This window comes from Amblyomma mixtum, chromosome 3 (assembly GCF_055824585.1).
Source record: "Amblyomma mixtum isolate Tamu chromosome 3, ASM5582458v1, whole genome shotgun sequence".
In the NCBI taxonomy this organism is placed as follows: domain Eukaryota; kingdom Metazoa; phylum Arthropoda; class Arachnida; order Ixodida; family Ixodidae; genus Amblyomma; species Amblyomma mixtum.
The window spans coordinates 90,626,117-90,644,802 of record NC_143014.1 but is presented as its reverse complement, the minus strand read 5'-3'; the positions used below and the strand labels follow the sequence as shown (position 1 = coordinate 90,644,802).

At 47.0% G+C, this 18,686-nt stretch overlaps 1 protein-coding gene across 6 annotated transcripts in view; it reads right to left on the bottom strand.

Annotated features, from left to right (window-relative positions):
- Positions 1-18,686, bottom strand: part of Oamb (Octopamine receptor in mushroom bodies) — a 510,270-nt gene that overhangs the window by 54,151 nt on the left and 437,433 nt on the right. The window contains exon 1 of one of the 6 annotated variants that reach the window (XM_089580078.1): positions 6,603-6,771. The exons of the other annotated variants lie outside the window; for them this stretch is intronic. The gene's annotated coding sequence lies outside the window, so the exon portion shown is untranslated. Of the gene's footprint in view, positions 1-6,602; positions 6,772-18,686 lie in introns of those variants that run through there. 6 annotated transcript variants of the gene reach the window in all.

The window sequence follows — 18,686 nt, the reverse complement described above, 5'->3', positions numbered from 1 at the left end:
TATGTATGTATGTATGTATGTATGTATGTATGTATGTATGTATGTATGTATGTATGTATGTATGTATGTATGTATGTATGTATGTATGTATGTATGTATGTATGTATGTATGTATGTATGTATGTATGTATGTATGTATGTATGTATGTATGTATGTATGTATGTATGTATGTATGTATGTATGTATGTATGTATGTATGTATGTATGAATGCATGCATGTATGTATGTATGTATGTATGACAATTTTGTTAACTACAAAACAAATTTTTATGCATAAAATCTCAAACTGCACTATGAGGCCTGGCCCAGTGGAGAGCTCCAGAGAGAGAAAAACTTTATCATGGCAAGTGTGTGTTTAAAACTTTAGGCCCAAATCTAACTACGCCAGTATGCGAGTACTCTGGAATTTTTCCCCAGCAACTGCGGTGTTGGTATCGAACCTCGTATACTGACGACTGAACAGTACACCGTCACACCCACTTATCCACTGCAGCAGGTACAGGCCAGAGATATGGATTCACGAAAAGCATAACGAAGAATGAAAGACTGAAGATAATGGAAACCATTTTATTGTAAGTACAGAGACTAAAGAGCCCTGTAGATAACCGAAAATAATTTGATATAAAGAACAGGCGCGCAGCGATTCTCCACCCATTCTCTCGAAGGACGGCAGAAAGCAATGATGAAGCAGAACTTGGTCCGGCCAGAGAGTGCCGCTGAGGGAGGGGGGTCCGACAAACCGTAGCCACCACCGCACTGTTGTTGCGAAAGGGTTCCCACACATAATCACCGACCTGTCCTCTTGGATCCAAGGAAAACAATCTCGCTTCAAGAGGTAACGACAGCGCGCGAGGCCGGCCGCACAAAAGCCAGCCCACGGGGGCATTGTTGGGGCGCCGGCGCTGGGCGCGTGATTTATAGCGGTCCCCCCAACGGTCACTTCGGTCCCTGCGGCACCAGAGCGCGCCAATTGGGCCACTGGCTCCGAACGAATCCTGGTGCGCGCTGGTCGCCGAGCACCTGGCGAAAACGCTAAGAGCACCGCTCGAGAAATCTTACCGGGAAACCAATTTCGGCAGGGGCATCTGCGCGCTCTTCTCGAAAACTTCTTCCTCGACTGATCGGGCCGGTTTCTGAACACTGACACGTCGCTGGTGTGTACGTGTATCGAACACTCGCGGTCATATTGAGCGAATGACCTGCGCGCTTTTGCGCATTCGTGCACGGCGACGAATCACACAGTTACGCGCTCGGAGTGACCGCTTCGCAGGCGCCAGAGCCGCGGCTCCAGGGGAATCGCCGGTCGGGACGCCGTGTCTGTCGCAAACGTGTCGGGCATGAAGAGGCTCCGTGACGCGACACTCGGCACATCAAGAGGGCTGCGCGTCCAGCCGCCGCCGCTTCTGCATACGTGCCGGACGGCCGGGGACAGCCGGACAGCACCGCTCTAATCTGATTAATTGGCCAACGCGACGGCCGCAGAGTCTGTGCGTGTGCACATGACCAGTGGTGCCCATTGTACGCGCCGACGGTAAATGAGCGCGCCATACGAGCTCCACAGCCATGCCGTCGTCACGCGGAGCTCTTTTGAAAGTCGAGCCGACGCCTTCAGCGCATCGTTTCGGAGTTAGCCACTGTTAGTTTTTACTTTGTCTCGTATCCATCTCAGTCGTGTCTTCGGTTGCAAGGAGTGCAGACGAAGAGGATCTTGCCCGAGAATTATGCCGAGTTTTGTTATGTGCAAATCTGCATGCATTACGTTTTTTTTTCTGCTCCAAGGCAGACAGTACCGTTCCATCAGCATTCTTTGCGATCTTTTAATTGACGCATTATATTGGACCATATTGGTAGTGGCAGCGGTTTTATGAACTAATAAAAAATAAAAAAAAAAATGAATGCAGAAGATGGGTGCCGGCCGCGGCAACTTGTATCTTCTATCTTAATGAAACACCGAGTCCAAGAGAATTTTAGTTCTCAGTAAACATCGATTTTACGGCTCTTTCTGGCTATGCTGGTGGCTGTCCGGCAGGGAAAGACGTACGCGTTTATTGCTGAGAAATTTGCGTTAAAAAATTTGTCCGCCACTTCATTCAGCCTCTTGACGTCTGCATCGAAAAGGAATACATAAAAATTTGTCCGCCACTTCATTCAGCCTCGTGACGTCTGCATCGAAAAGGAATACATAAAAATTTGTCCGCCACTTCATTCAGCTTCGTGACGTCTGCATCGAAAAGGAATACATAAAAATTTGTCCGCCACTTCATTCAGCTTCGTGACGTCTGCATCGAAAAGGAATGCATAAAAATTTGTCCGCCACTTCATTGAGCCTCGTGACGTCTGCATCGAAAAGGAATACATAAAAATTTGTCCGCCACTTCATTCAGCTTCGTGACGTCTGCATCAAAAAGGAATACATAAAAATTTGTCCGCCACCTCATTCAGCCTCGTGACGTCTGCATCGAAAAGGAATACATAAAAATTTGTCCGCGACTTCATTCAGCCTCGTGACGTCTGCATCGAAAAGGAATACATAATCTGCATTTTGAACTCAATGGTAGTGTAGCCTAGCCTCGGGATTTGTAAAACAAAACAAAACAAGCAAACCATGTCGACGCAGCGCAGTTTACCCGGGAAACTGACCTGTAAAGCTACGTTCACTGCAAAGCTCTGCTTACAGTGCAAGTAGCATCTTTGTCCATAGAATGCTGTCGTATATCGGTACAAGTAAACATAAATTTGTCTTTTATTTTTTATTTATACAAATACCTGCAACGCCCAGGGGCATTATAGCAGGGTGTCTCCTTCAGCACCTGAGGTGCGTCCGGCGGAAATAAATTGGATTTGGGAGAAGACAGGGAAGCGAAACACAGCTAGGGAAGATAGTATGTACTATCACGCTCAGTATGACTCGCAATGCCCATCAGGTGGTACCAGATGACGTAACGAATTAATGCGAGTCGGGCGCTGCTGCGAAGTTCTCTTTACAGCTGCCAAACAGTGTGCCAACGTGGATGGTATAGTGCAGCACAACGTATTCATCTTCTGTCGAACGCAAGCCAGGAGAAGGGTGCTGCAAGAGCGTTGCAGGTCATTCTGATCGCGACTGTACAACTATGTTTAAGGTCAAATCCGCGCAGACACATGGGCACTAATTAAGAAAAAGCTACCGCAGTGGTGGTCTAGTGGTTTGCGCATCAGCCTCGCACGCGAGAGGTGCGGGGTTGGATCGCCAGTGCAGCCGGGTGCTTACCGGTGATACAGTGGGTGCAAGCTTTCCCCTGGCCTGGTGCTCGGCTTCCTTAGGGTGAAGTGCTCGGGAAATGGGTCTTTGAATTGACCCTACGTCGAGGAGGCGAAAACACCTTGTGCCATTCCGATGTTTGGCCACAGGTGCCATTGTGCCATAAAATTAATCTTATCACCATCATAATTAAGAAAAAGTAACTCCAATGCCCAGGCACAGTTCCACACAGCACGAGTGCGGCCACTGTCTCTATATACACATATGTACACACTGTACACATACACAAATCGCTGGCGTGTCGTGTGCCGTCACTGTGTGTCACGAGCGCGGCACACTTTACACTAGTCCCATGCTGTGTCATTACTGAAAACGGCACTGAAGGGCTTTACCTGACCCGTTATTATTTTTATTTCAACCGCTCACAATCCTCGCTTACTTCAGTTGCCCCAGGACAACTTTCCTTGCTTTGAATGAGAATAGAATGCGCTCATTGTCCTGATTCAAGCACAAAATTAAGAGGAGCTCCGATAATACGGTTCGCTTCCTGCAAACATAACAGAATAGATAACGATGGTTCCGCTCGCCAATCATATGCATCCAAAAATCCACAAAGGCAAACGCGCGGCTTGGATCGCTCATCCATGCCGGCGCCTTGAGTCACACTACGAAGCAGTCTATGTATACATATGGCGGCGTACTCTGAGCCTAACGTCTTCGTCGCGGTCGCGCTCGAACCACAACTACCAACTAATGACAATTGTTTCCCTCCGCGCTAAACAACATCCTGTCGCAGCGGAAGCTTCCGTCATCGCCCTCGTCGTAAGGCATTGTGATCTTGCGGACAAATCAGTCCATATAATAACGGGTTAGAAGCGAACCTGTCAGTATTATACGACAAGACGAATTCCAAAAACGAAGGCGGCCCTGCTCATACCGTCGGGCCTTTCCCCCACTCTACACCCCTCCCATAGCATTACGAGGACCTCGGGCCATGGAGGGCTTGAAGCTAATGAAGCGGCAAACGATCTAGCTTGCTGGCTAACAAGCCGAGTCGATCCTTACTTGTACCCTACCCCTCTGCTACCTAACTATGGTGAACGGCTAGAAGCCCTTAGACTGAACCGTAGCAATTATCACCCTCCCCGTATTAAACTCACCACACAAAAAGCCACACTCTGGAGGCGAATACTGACCAAGACCTTCCCTAACCTGTACTTTTACAGCCTCATTCATTCTTCCAGATACGCCCCACATGTCCCTGGTGCGGTGGTAAGCCCATGCAATTCCGTATTTCGTGGAGTTGCGTGAGAAAAGCATCCCACTTGAAAACATCACAGACATCATACGAGCAGGCAGCCCTGACCAGTAACGGTCTGGAGGACCAACGTCGGATCATCCGACGGATCCAGACATGAGCGTAAGCAACCGGAGTCTTGAACTAAGGAGTCCGCTCACCTGACTCGTCCAACACCTTATAAACAAATAAAGTTTAATCTCTCTCTCTTCTCTGTTTTTGTTTCAAATAATATAAAGTGCTAGAAAAGCTTGTTTGGCCCCCAATCGAGAAAACGTCGTTCGAAGATGTTCTTTGTATACGGCGGGCTTGATGCTCTGTGCCGTTTGCGATGAGTGGACTTCATATATACGAAGACTTTGTAGATACTGCCTTCCGTCTGCTGCACGTTTGTGTTAGTTATGTAGAAAAATCAAACATTTGTAAAAAAAACGAAGAAAAAGTTTTCCGTTTCCTCCTCTGCTGGCTCTTCGGACACCCTTGCAGGTGAACAGACAAAATAGATAACCTTTGAATAAAATGTGGAGGGCTGCTACATGACAGTTGTTCTTGTAGCTGTAGATATCGAAACCTTGAGCGCAGAACTAAAGAGTGTGCAGAGCAGGTGTGAGAGTATGTGGAGTCGTCGATATCAGCCGCTTTTTTAAAACTGGACAGCGCCCTCGGCTTCCGACTCCGTTTTGGGTGCTTTACGCGTGCCGCTGTGCTCAGCCACGTTTCTTTCAAATTTTTAGTGCTGGGCAACGCCCTTACGCAACCTCATGAGAGATGATCAGGTCAGTGTAGACAGAAAAGGTTATAAATGCGAGATCAGGAGTGCTATTTGAATAATTAATGAATGGTATACTTTCTAATAATTATCTGTAAACGAAATTAAAAAAGAACACCCGCGGAGGCGCTCCGCTTAATGATGTGGTTAAAAAGGTAAAATAGTGCCAGTGCACGGATAGAATCTATAAGAAAACCCATTAGCTTCTGCCCTTTTTGAATGGACTCTAAAAAAGGGCATTCAACCGGTGAACTCCTACTCGTCAGTTTACATACTTGATTACATTGGTAATAATTACGACGATACAATTTTAAGAATGCCTTGTCAAACGCTATTGTTTAGGTTTTATCTTTATGGGCCATGACTTCTGCAGTCAAGATCAATGTATAGCTCATGTGCATGATTATTGTTTTCTATATTTGTTGGTGGAAGTGCTAAGATACTTGCGTGTACTACAACTAAGTAACGCATGTATCATCGCTTCGTGCAGTCGTTATTGAAATTTCAGTTTTTCTCAAATAAATGTCACGCGTCCGGAAATGCCTTATCTCTGTAAGGTATTCACAAATTTTTCCGCTGCATTTTCTCTCGAAATACAGGTTTGTGTTTTCGTGACGGTACCAAGCTGTTTTGGGACATCGCCATTTAATAAATAAATTTAAGGATAGTGAAGGATTCAATTGACCGGCCCCTATAATTGACTGATTTTGGATCGCTTCAACTAAACGACAATGCATTTGAAGCATGGAGAGCGCTATCGCACAAGTAAGCGCGGGAGGCCGCCAGCAGCCTGTGCTTGTGTGCCCGTAGACCGCCTCATATCAGTGACAGTATGACACTGACATGAGGCACAAAAGTATTTCAAGGTTCAGTTTATACACATACATTTATCATAGTTTATAAGGTTTGGAACGGTCTTCGAATAGACCAGTAGTTTACTTCATGCACAAAATAGAGTACAGGAGGAGCGAGAGATAAGGCTACTGCAAGCAGCTTTGTCCTTGGAAAGCTGACAGCCTTGGGAAGCTGGAAGCAGCTTCCCAGGGCTGTCGCTCTCATTTAGACCACCGAATTAAGGCCTTAACAATGCACACGCTCGTTTCCAACCTTCGTAAGTTGACGCTTCAACAACGTTCTCATTCCTGCAAGAACAGTCCGGTCAGTTGGTTAAAAAGAAAATTGGGGCCTTGCATCGCCTCAAGTTTTGAAAATATGCAGCGAAGCCGCAAGCGCCGACAGGGTCGCGCATGGCAGTGCTCGCGCGTGGAACGCACGTGGGCACTGTCGCACTTACGTGAGCTTACGCAGGGGGCCTTGCTCATGGGCGGGACGTGCGCGCGGAAATGGAGAAAGGCTTCAGTTCGTGGACCGAACGGAAGTTGATTGAGATGCAAGGTGGCGTCCCCACCCGCGATGCGCACAACACGCGCACCGCAGTCATTTTCATACAGGTTAACGCCGTATACGGCCTGCACGTGGCCTTCCCGCCTGTTCGGCGCGAGTTCGCTGCGATAGGGATCCCATGTATCCCAGGTGGCTGCCAGCTGCGGATCGTTTTCACCACCTCACGCGGCGCCGCACCGTTCAGCGCGAGGACACGAACGAAAATATAGCGCCTCTCTTGCGCGCGTGTCAGTAGTTTCGAGGAGGACGGGGGAGGCAGAACGGAAGGCGAAAGACGAAGGCCCGGCTGTCATTGATGATCATGCCGCAGATGCATACAGTAGAGACGCGGTGCTGGCATGAATAATAAGTAACAAAACAGCCATTTAAGCTTCCCGACGTAATGCGCGGCACGTAAAGTCGATTTTGAACATTCGCGTGAAAAACAAGCTCGGCGGACGTGCGCAGAAAATGTTGCGCGGCTCGGCAGAAAAGTGCCCCACTCTCCTAAATCCGCCGCCCTCCCTCCTTCCTTGCTACTCACCCCAACGACGTCGCAATTTGCCGACAAACTTTCGAAGAAAAATGTGCATAGCCCGCGATTACAGCGCTCATAATCGTTCGCGGGCAAGCATTGGAAAAAAAAAAGAAAGAAAAGAGCGCATCCTCAACTGCAGTGCAACGTTAACCTTACACCGCCTGTCTGTGCACCGCTGTAAATGCCTATCCCATGGTGCGATAGAATATTCTGGCAAGCCTTCGCAGAGCGATGTTAAAACCCGAAGTTTTGGACTTGGTTAAAGCAAACGGATGCCCGCGAGGTAAATAATGTGCGTGGCGGTGGGGGGTACGAAAAGTTGCTTCAGGAAAAAATTCAAGGAGCATCAATTTTCAGAAATGGTTTGGTTTATGGTTTATGGGGTTTAACGTCCCAAAGCGACTGAGGCTATGAGAGACGCCATAGTGAAGGGCTCCGGAAATTTCGACCACCTGGGGTTCTTTAACGTGCACTGACATCGCACAGACACGGGCCTCTAGAATTTCTCCTCCAAAGAAATTCCAGCCGCCGCGGCCGGGATCGAACCCGCGTCTTTTGGGGCAGCAGCCGAGCACCATAACCACTGAGCCACCGCGGCGGCAATTTTTTTTTTTTTTTTTTTTCAGAAATGGAGATGTCATAGCTTTGGAAAAGGATTCCAGCGGTGTTACTCACAAAAGGTGAAAAAAAACCTACACTGAGAAAAGGCGCCAGAATAGAGAAACATAAAATGTACCACACGAAATATTACCATTGCGCAATAAAAAGAAACTAAACCTGCAAGGTATCACCGCGTTACTCGCCACAGATCATCAAAGCCTTTTTGTCGTTAAGGTTTCCGGCGTAAAGAAAAAAGAAAATGGCAAATCCTTTTTGTACTAATTAACCACAGTCTCTGTCGCATACCGACCGGGCCAAGCGTTTGTACAGCTTGATCGGACACGTGCGTCTCTCGAGTGAAGATGTAAAGAATGGTATCTTTTGGAGCGTAGCGTTGGTTTGACTGCCGCGCTAAGGAACTTCAGCTCACAATAAAAAACGCGACAATGAGGCAGGCTCGAAAACAGCTTAAGTGGCTCGAAGTGCACGTTCCCATAACAGGGACAGCTTCTGCAATGTCATCCATGCTTCCTTTTTTCTTTCTCCCGGAGCAAAGACTTAGAAGCAGCTCAGGTGAGTGCTAAGCAGGGCTACGGTCAAAGGAACAGCAAACTTTCAGGCTCAAGGAGCCTGGGTGGAAGCAACACAGCAGCAGAGGGAGGTGGGGAGGAGGTTAGGGGGAGTGAGACGGAGGCTTGGCGAGTAATAATTTGTGCTTCTTTCGGCGTCCTCTTCAAGGTGCCTCATGTTTGAAACAGGTACTGAAATATCGATCGCTGTCAACAAGTATTTTTGCGAGAAGTAAAGCGAGCCCTTTGTCATTTTGGAGTTTCATGCTCAGCAGCTTGCTTTAGTTTCACACTGGTTGGCTCTGTAATACCGGACAGTGTTAGTAGAGGGAGGGCAAGGAAATGGCTTTCTTGCAAACACAAAGTGAACAAAGGAGGCAGAAGCCTGAGGGAGCTTGCGAACTTTTCGACAAGAGGACCTGCAGCATTCGCAGAGAATACAGCGCATGTCGCGCGAGGCCGTGTTAGGTAATTCCACTACGGACATATTTAAAAGAGGTGAGGGAAAAGACGCTGCTGTCAATGCGCATTCGAGCATTTTTTTTTTTAAATTTCAAATGTGCGACGATGAATAGCGAATATAAGTGCTTGCACACAGTTATCACACCGGCACTAGAGCGAATGTGACGGCCACGCTTCCGAGTGCACTATCTCCACATTTTCGTCAACCTTTGTGGGCGCCATTATGGAAGGCCTCTTGATAGCCTACTGTGTTTATGGGGGCTAAATTTACGTCGCACTGATCAGGTAACATCAGACTTTTTTGATAACGTGATTGTAACCGGTACCATAGTGTCCGCTATTACCATGAAATCGTACCTTACAGGCATGCAGTGTTCAGCACCATTCTTAAGACGGAGTGCTCAGAAATGCAAATATATATATATATATATATATATATATATATATATATATATATATATATATATATATATTAATATTATATATATATATATATATTATTTATTAAACGATTTGCATGCAATACTTGTTGAAGCAGTGTCTTTCATTTTGTGTTTGTTCTATTTTATTATTTATTAATACTCTGAGCCTTGACAGGCACTTCCAGGAATGGGAAGAAATGACAAATTGTAAACAGAACGTAAGAAAAATAAAGCACTCCAAATTCAACAACAGTACAGGCTAACAAAAAAGGGACAGGCGTGAGGCACACCTTTTCGGGAGCATTGTGTTAATAAACGAACTGCTGACTAAAACCCTGCAGGCTAGTATGACGGTACCATGGTAACGTCACAGGGTGCTAGCATAAACTCCTCTCCACGGTTTTCTTCTTTGGTTGTTTGAACAGTATAGCGCCCAGCAATCCCCGTTGTGCGTTGCTGGATTACCGCTTACTAATTAGGCATGGGCTTGATGATTTTGATAGCGTTTTCTGACCAAAATTACTGCGCTCATTACGAACCCGAACAGAGGAACCACGTCGGTCAATATTAATTTGTAAGAGAACTCTCTACAGCATGCTTTCGGTTTCTGAAACAATGGAACCCACCGATATCGATAGCTCTATGATGTCTGAAAACAAGCTCATAAATTTCGCGAATAGAACACGTTTTAGTAGTAACCATGACGAGCGCGATGCGTACATAGAACTTCCCGCTTTGTGCTTTGAGGTAATCGGCAAATGCTTAGAGATACGCCGTCTCCGGTCATGAGGTCGCACATTCACTTCCGCACATGCGTCCACTCGTCCGTAGCGCCACGCTGGCCTTCTCTTTATGAAAAACCGCACCGTAAACAACTTCGAAGAAAGAGATAGAAACAAAGGTGAGCAGCGTATTTGCGCATTACAGAGTGTCCGTCGTCGTTAGGAATGACATGCGTACCAGCACAAGCAGAAAAACATGAAAGCTGAACTATCATAATGACTATTTCGCCGAATAAACAGAGGCTTCGGTTCTACGAATGGAGCGAGATCATCAGCTTCTGCCATTTCCGAGGAAAACCAACACCTCCTAAAAATTCGAACATGGAAAGTGCGGAGGCGAACGCGGCTCGGCTATGATGATAACCGTCGTCCGTAATCTTCGGCATGCATGAAGATAAAAGAACCGCGAGGCTATTTCATGTTGTAGTGCACGAAATACATACATGACGAAATATACATGACGAAACGTGATTAGTTGCTCAGTACCATTTGCACATCTTTTAGGAATTTATTCGGCAGCCAATTCAAGACAACGAAATATGGCAGGAGGCGTTAATTCGGATTTCTTTTTTCACAAATCATTTTTCTTCATTGATTACGAAGGCGCAATAGCCTAATTCCTGCGGCCACAGCACAAAGTAGTTAGGGCTGCTGTTATTCTTGCAGTGCCGGAGGCAACCTCTTGGAAGTAGCCTGCGCATCGGAGTTCAATTTTCCGCTCCAGAAGAGCGATGTGATCTCAGGACCGAACGCATGCCTTCATTGGGCGGAAGAAGAGGTCCCCGTGCCGCATGAAAGAGAGACGAAGACAGAAAAAGAGAGAGAGAGAGAGCGCGGGGCTCTCAAGAGAAACGAAACAAGAAATTTCAAACTTCACGCATGGTCAACTTTACGAACGACTTTGTGACTCGGATGTAAAATTTATTGCCCGAGAGCAAATTTATCGAAATTTGCTCGATTAATTTCACTGCTTGCCTGCTTTCCGTGCGCTGCGGGGCATTTTTTAATGCATCCTATAGGAGGGTTCTGCTCACGTCGATGTCGAATAAGGCTCAATAAATAAACGACGAGAAAGACTCGCGCAGGCAAATACAACTCGCGCACACCCTTCCTTCTGAGGCATCGGCATCAATTACGTTGTAACGTTAGAAAGGTAGCTTTTTCTCGTCGCCTCTCGCTCGAGGGAGAGCAGCGCGCGCTATAAATAACTGCACCACGACAGCTCCGCGCTTCTCTCTTCAAGCGCATCCACACCCTTCCCACTGCACTGGACATTCTTTTGCCGGGTCGATGCAACGACATAACTTGAAGTGCGCGCTGCGCACTAAGCGATCCCGGGTTCGTATAGTGGCACTGGCGTCACTCACGGGTAAACAACGTGGAGTACCGACGGGAGGAGGTGGTAGTGGCGTGACGTGCGCGTGAGCGCAGTCGTACACTGAGCTCGCCGCGGCAAATTTCGGCACAGCGCCACGTCCGTCTGCACCATCTCTGGCAACATTGCGAGCAGTATACCATTAAGAGTTGGTTCAATTCGTGCACAACGCAGGGTTGAGGAAATGCGCTCTGCAACTACCATACTTCGAAGTAACATTTCATTGTTCGCGATTAAGCGAACACTACAAGAATACCAAAAATGTTCAGGCTGCAAAAAAACAAAAAAATCCAGTTTTAGCGGGTTTCTCAGGTTTGTTTCGAACAACACAATGACTGCACGCTTGAGTATACGTAGTCTGATACGATGTTTTACAGAGTGCGAGCAGCTGGACCGCACAAGTAGCGAAATCACTGATTACGAACATACCTGTATATCTTGATTGTTAATGTGTGCACCAATGCATACCAGCCCACGCGGAAACGGATTACTTTTGGGTGGCTTGGAAGGACTTACTGCTATTTAATGTAACGCTAAAATGGCATACCGGTGTTCACGTGGGAGAATTTTTCGTCATGTACCGCCTTCCGAAGCATACCCACCAACGACCTGTGCAAGTGCTGTCTGCAGGACACAGGCGCGGAGCGGGCGTAAAAACTTGTTCATTTTGCCTGGAATAAGAATGCTGAAGGCACCTCCTTTACTGCCTGCTCTGCGCGGGTCTCAGCCATGAGAAAGAGAGCCGTCACTCTCAGCAAGGTTCACAACTACAAAATAACGAAAACAAAACTCTGCCTGGGCGAGATAGAGCTTGAGGAAAAGTGGGCGCCTGAGCATAATTGCATTTTACCTTTGGTTTGTCACAAAAACGAGATTTCATTTCAGTCTGTTTATTTTCGTCGCATGTGTAAAATACAAAATTCACAAACACTGGCGTCGAATTTTGCCTTACTCGGAATCATTCTTTAAATTGAGGAATTTTAGCTTGCATGCAGAAAAGTATGTATGCTTAGCACGTTGTAACAAATGGATACTTCATGCTTCGCTGTCCATGATCACTTGATTCGGAAAGAAATGTTTTGCCATCGATAATTATGTTTCATATCCTTACTCGACTTCAGTATATAGATAAAAAGCACAGGATTGATCAGATAACCGAGAAACTGGCCTGACAGGCTGTAACGAAGAACATTACAAGTTAACGCTGAATCGACTCCCCCACCCATCGCTTGAGAGCATTCACAATAATAATACGCACCGGCCTTTTTGGTGGCTAAGCGACGACAATGACGTTTTGCAAACGAACATGTAGCCGCATGTTTTATATTTAGTCAAGGCGACCGCATTTCAGCTGGAGTGAAATGCGAAAACACGTATACCGTGTACTGATGCTTCCCCGCAGATTAAAACAAAAAAAAAGTGGTTGTGGAAATAAACAAGAGCTTTCCCGCTACTGCAGCCGCCCTCATGGACGGCGGAGCATCACGAGGAAGTAAGAACACATAATTTCCCCACGCGGCATTGTCATCGTAGTGCAATGACGGCGGAGTTATCACCTTTGAGCAACGCCGTTCGTTGTATACAGCAAAAAAAATGGCGATCGATTTGCGTAGTTAGGCCAAATGCGAATTAAATGTGCTAGCCTTGCGTGGCCATTGTGTTGCATTGTTTATTATGGTAATGCTTTGTTATGCACGATATTGCTATGTGATTAAAGTGGTATATCAAGTGTATTCTGTGTTCTTATATGGCATGGATGAAGCGCAGTAGATACGTGACACAATGGTTATTACAGTCGTTCTATGCACATATCAGTCACGGTGCACTTAAAGGTTACAGGGGCTCTCTTCCGAACCACGCTCACAAATTCTGTCTTCCACTGCGTAGTGCGAATTTCTCGGGTGGTACCACCTGCAAATTACACATGACGATATATATATATATATATATATATATATATATATATATATATAGAGAGAGAGAGAGAGAGAGAGAGAGAGAGAGAGAGAGAGAGAGAGAGAGAGAGAGAGAGAGAGAGGGCCGCCGCGGTGGCTCAGCGGTTATGGTGCTCGGCTGCTGTCCCGAAAGACGTGGGTTCGATCCCGGCCGCGGCGGCTAGAATTTCTTTGGAGGAGAAATTCTAGAGGCCCGTGTACTGTGCGATGTCAGTGCACGTTAAAGAACCCCAGGTGGTCGAAATTTCCGGGGCCCTCCACTACGGCGTCTCTCATAGCCTTAGTCGCTTTGGGACGTTAAACCCCATAAACCAACCAACCATATATATATATATATATATATATATAGAGAGAGAGAGAGAGAGAGACATTGATACACTGCTTTCTACACAGCTATTTTTCAGACCCGCCGCGGTGGCTCAGTGGTTACGGCGCTCGACTGCTGACCCGAAAGATGCGGGTTCGATCCCGGGTTCGATGTCAGTGCACGTTAAAGAACCCGAGGTGATCGAAATTTCCGGAGCCCTCCACTACGGCGTCCCTCATAGGCTGAGTCGCTTTGGGACGTTGAACATCAATAAACCAAATCAATCAGCTATTTTTCAGAGATAAAATAATTACGCTATTAGTATTATATTACATCTCACAAATGAGAAAACATTCCCGTATGCTACTTGGTTTCAGTGATTGTCTGGTGTTGGCAGGTGGGTGGGCCACCTGTCAGAAGGACCGGAATGACAATGGCCAAATCCGTCAATGCGGTGCAGAGTGCTAGCACACTAAAAGTCGTCACGCAGTCATCCGATTCCCCTGAGTTGTGGTAGGTTCTACATAGGGCAAACTGGCCGCTGCGTCAACATTAGATTATTAGAGCATGCAAATTCCTTAGATGATTCAAGGGGGCAGCATCTGCCTAAGCATTGTCACACTTGCAAGCATGATGACAAAAATTGTAATCCGCTTTTCGATAGGACTAAGATTATCGGACGCTAGAGGGATAAGAAAGAACGGGAAATTATCGAGGCTTTGGAAATCGCGAGATTAGGGCCTGACAAGTGTGTTAGCGATGCTTCAGTACACCTGTACCGCAAGGAGTTCGAGTTCCTTGATTCTACGAGATTAGCGTGGCTTTTGTTTTTGTTTTTGGGGTTGGAGCGCATGCGCTTTGCTGCTGAAGGAAAGAGGAGTTGGTGGAATAAATCAGTTGTCAGTCTGCGTTTGTCCCGTGTGGTTTTCTTTCTCTTGTCCCGTCCTTTTGCGCAGTTATTTTTTGTTCTCATAATGTCATACCAACTAGCTCCTCACCGCACTCTTCTAGATTACATCCGTTTTACTAAGTGAACCACCCTCGGAGCTTCCCTTGAGGTTGCCCTGCGCGATGGCTCTCTCCAAGTTATACCTCCCGCCATTGCTGACCAACGTGCCGGCAATGCAGACTGTCCCGAAAGCGTGCACAGGGCACAGTGAACGTCTGTGCAGCGCCCCATGCTTCACTCTGGGGCGCATAACAGCGGATATTTTGAGTGGTAGTGTCAGCAAAGCTTGTTATCAAGTCAGTAGTCTCGTTATGCCTCAGCTTGTTTCTCTTTTGACATCTTTTCCTGCCCGTTCCTTTTTCAACTTTAGTTTCGTGCGGTTTACGAAGCTTTATAAAAGACGACACCTGACGTGTGGTCGTGTCGCAAACTTCTTCGCATGAACTCTCGTAAACTCGCATATATCTGAGCAGTAAAGGGAACAAACTGAAAAGGGGGAGAAAAAAAAACGACCAACACTCGGACGCATGTACTCACAACTACAAAAAGGACGAGGAGCGGTTTAAGACAGAGACCAACGAAACGGAATAACGGCACCGGGCTTTGTGCGGGGGAGGGGGGGGGGGGGGGAGGGGGAGGGGGCAAGGAGGTCTTTTGCATAATCTTGGTAAATCCTTCCCAAGTGTAATATGGTTTGGGGAGCACTTTTGAGGAGGGTATAAACAGATCGCCAAGTCGCCTTTACTTTGCATACGAAAATGCGCAGCTCCGAGAAGTGGCTCCTCTTTCGAAATGAGCAGCCGCCGCCCAGCACGCGCGGCCCGGTTCCGAGGAAAGCAGTGACGGCCGAGAGGAAACGGGGAATGCGAAAGCTGTCGTTTGTACTGGAGCCCTCGAGAGTGAGTCGCGAGAAGGGATGGAATACTACGACTCACTAACTAAATGTAACCGCTCGGGTCCATTCGTCGTGTAGTTAGTCGGAGCTCCGTAATGGCGAAGCAAGTACTATAACAACGAGACGACAGACGTTTGCAGGTGTACCCTGCAATGCATAGAATATCTTGGTTTTCTTCACTCTCTCCGCGCGCATCTCGAAGCAAATTCGTTTGGCGCGTGCGGCAGGCTGCGAAGGAATGTCGTTGCCTCTATTCCGAAGATGCAGGACGGACGGGAATTTCGCTTTTTCAATCTCTCGACCAAGCGCGCCTCTTCGCCGCGGCTTTCTACTTTGCGCCTTTAGATGGCACAGGCGCGCGTGGCATCTGCACGCACGTGTCTGAGTGCAACGCTCCCCGCATGCAAACATAATGCTTCAAATTGCATTTCCTCGAATTGCTTGAGGCGATTTTTTCGCAGACTTCAGGCAATGCGTAGAAACGACCTCTCTGCAGCCGTTCGTCCAGGCCCGCCATTTTAGCGTTTATTTTGTCCTTTAGTAGTTTTTGCTTGCACAGTGTGCGTAATTGTATTATTGTGCATCTTCATGGGACGCCTTAGCAATTATGCTGATAGCAGAGCAGCGAGTAAAAAAGGGAAAGCGAAAAGAAAAGAAAACGAAGCTAAAAGTTAGCTAGCGTCAGGAACGCTACAGCGTGCACGTGGGCTGAAACGGCGTTTTTTTCTTTGCTGGAGAGGTTTTATTTCCTGCATATTATATTATATTGTGCGTTTCGTTGGCGTTTGATTAGTTTTACGGTTCTTTAAGCAGGCTGTTTAAACTGGCCTCTGAATTACTTGCTTCTCGGCGCTCGTTTCGTACAATTCTTGAGCAGTGGCGTTCGTTTCCTTAACAACCTGTTCTGATCTTTTAACTGCATTAGTTGCAGTAGTCGGACGCTGCGTGTCTAACTTTTGTGCTGCTTAACTTTCGGTATTGACTGCCAACAGGAGCAAAAAAGCGTCTGCCAAAAAAAGCAAAAAAAAAAGCCGCAGTGCAACAACAGCCTCTGCGCGAACAACAAAAAACTCAATTGTTCCCTACGTACGTTCATAGGTTTTTTTATTGCACGCGAGGCGGTTGCAGTCAATTTTATGGCTGTAACAGATGACAATTTTTATGTCTGTCGCATGATGTCGCATGTGTCACGGTTTCTGGTACATATCGCACAATGGTAGAATGTTATTGTTGCTACTTAGCCGCTTTCTTGCGCATCACAAGCCTTGAGGGAAAATGTGAACCGTGGAAGCTCATTGTAGCATGCGATTCCACGTGTGAATAAGAAGATTTCACAATTCCTTGCAAACGCGGGTTGCACTGCCACTATAGCCTCTTTGAAAAATGCCCTTGTGCGCTACTCGCCTTTAGGATATGATGAAACACACAGGACCGGTCTCGATTTGAATAACTGCGCTAGATTAAAGCAAGCACAGCCTCGAACATTCTTCTTACTGTTGGGATGATTGCGAAATACGAGATGTATGTCGATGTGGCTGTAGTTAAAGGGAATATCGGCGTGCCTGCCACGGGGGCCAAACAACGCATGGCTCAGAGTTCAGCTCTGTGCGTGGACAAGCAGTTTGATATATTTAGCGTGTTCCGCGGCGGATGGGATGCGAAAAGGTGCAGGAAAGCTTGCTTGCCTGATTTATTGCGCTCCTGTTTTTTTCTAGTAAATGACGGCCAGCTTTTATAGTACGTAGCAGAAAATAAAGAAACTACTGCGTTTAACATAACAAATATATGACCATTTTCTTGCCTGAAAACGGTCTGTCACCACGTGTGTTCTTTAATATTGTGTAATCAACGCGCTGATTTTGCTACCGACTGCTTATTTCTTTTTTTTTTCAAACGATGACATTTAAGTAATTATCTTCCTGAGTTATGCGTAACGCTTAATGATAATTATACTCGATTCATGGAGAACTGTCTGGCACACGCGCTCGATACATAAAATTGTGGGTACCCTTGCATTGATGGCCGACTTTAGCCTTGCGCATATGGTCAGAGAGTGCGTTTGTTTTTTCACAGCAAACAAGTATTTCTCGGCGGACGCTGACACAGGGATACCGTAAAGAAAGAAAGAAGAAAAGGTCGAAAGAAGAACATTCATTGCGTTTTCATTCTGGTTCAGTTTGCTTTAGCGTTATTTCCCTCATACGAGCTTGGAATTTGCCATTAAGAAGGGAAAGTAATAAATAAAACACTATATTAAAGAGAGAAAGGGAGAAAAGCTCTTTTCAATATTTTTTGTAAATCGACGCACCAGATGAGTTAAGAGGGCATGAAATAAAGAAACAATGACAACGTACATGGCTTCATAGTGAGCAATGCCAATAAAAGGGGATTATGTATTCAGCAGTCGCGTGCTTGCTACTTTAGAAATGTCGTAAAGCTCGCATAACCGTAGTTATGCGCAGAAGTGCTTCCTCGGGAACAATATTCTTTTTGTCTCGCTTCACGGTGACCAAAGAGTTCGCCGTGATTATATGATATCGCATTTTTTAAAGTTACCTTTAGGTCTGTGGGGTTGTAATCGGGAGATGGGTGGGGGGTGGGGGGGGGGGGGGTGGAGGGGATGAATACGTTCTCCCCCGGTTAATTACGGCTTTCACAATTCAAAACGGCCTGGATCTCACCCCGTGATCGCGCGCGCTACCGAGCGCACGCCCACCACGGCGGGCTTTGTTCTGAGGGAATAAAGGAACGACAGTCTGGCTGACACAAACAGGCAGTTACTGCTGTAACAACAATAACGCCGGCTAGCAACAAAGTGCGCTAAGGAATCGAGGACGTCCGGCTCACCAGCACGGTTAGGAGCGAATGTTCGCCCAGGCTAGACCAGGGGACATACTCCACGGCCAGACGGGACGAGATGCGGGAGAACGTTCTCCCCCACGGCTTCGCCCCGTTGCTAAGAGCGGAGCGTCGCGCCGGAACGCCAGCGCGCGTCCATGTTCCCGATCCGAAGGGAAGCTCGTCTCACCTGCGCGCGTGCGCTGCAATCACGCCGTTCCTGGCGCTCGTGTAGCTGTGACGCCGGCGCCCTTCCTTGTTAGTTAAGGTAACTACTAGGCTAGGGAGGATGCATCGCGGGGA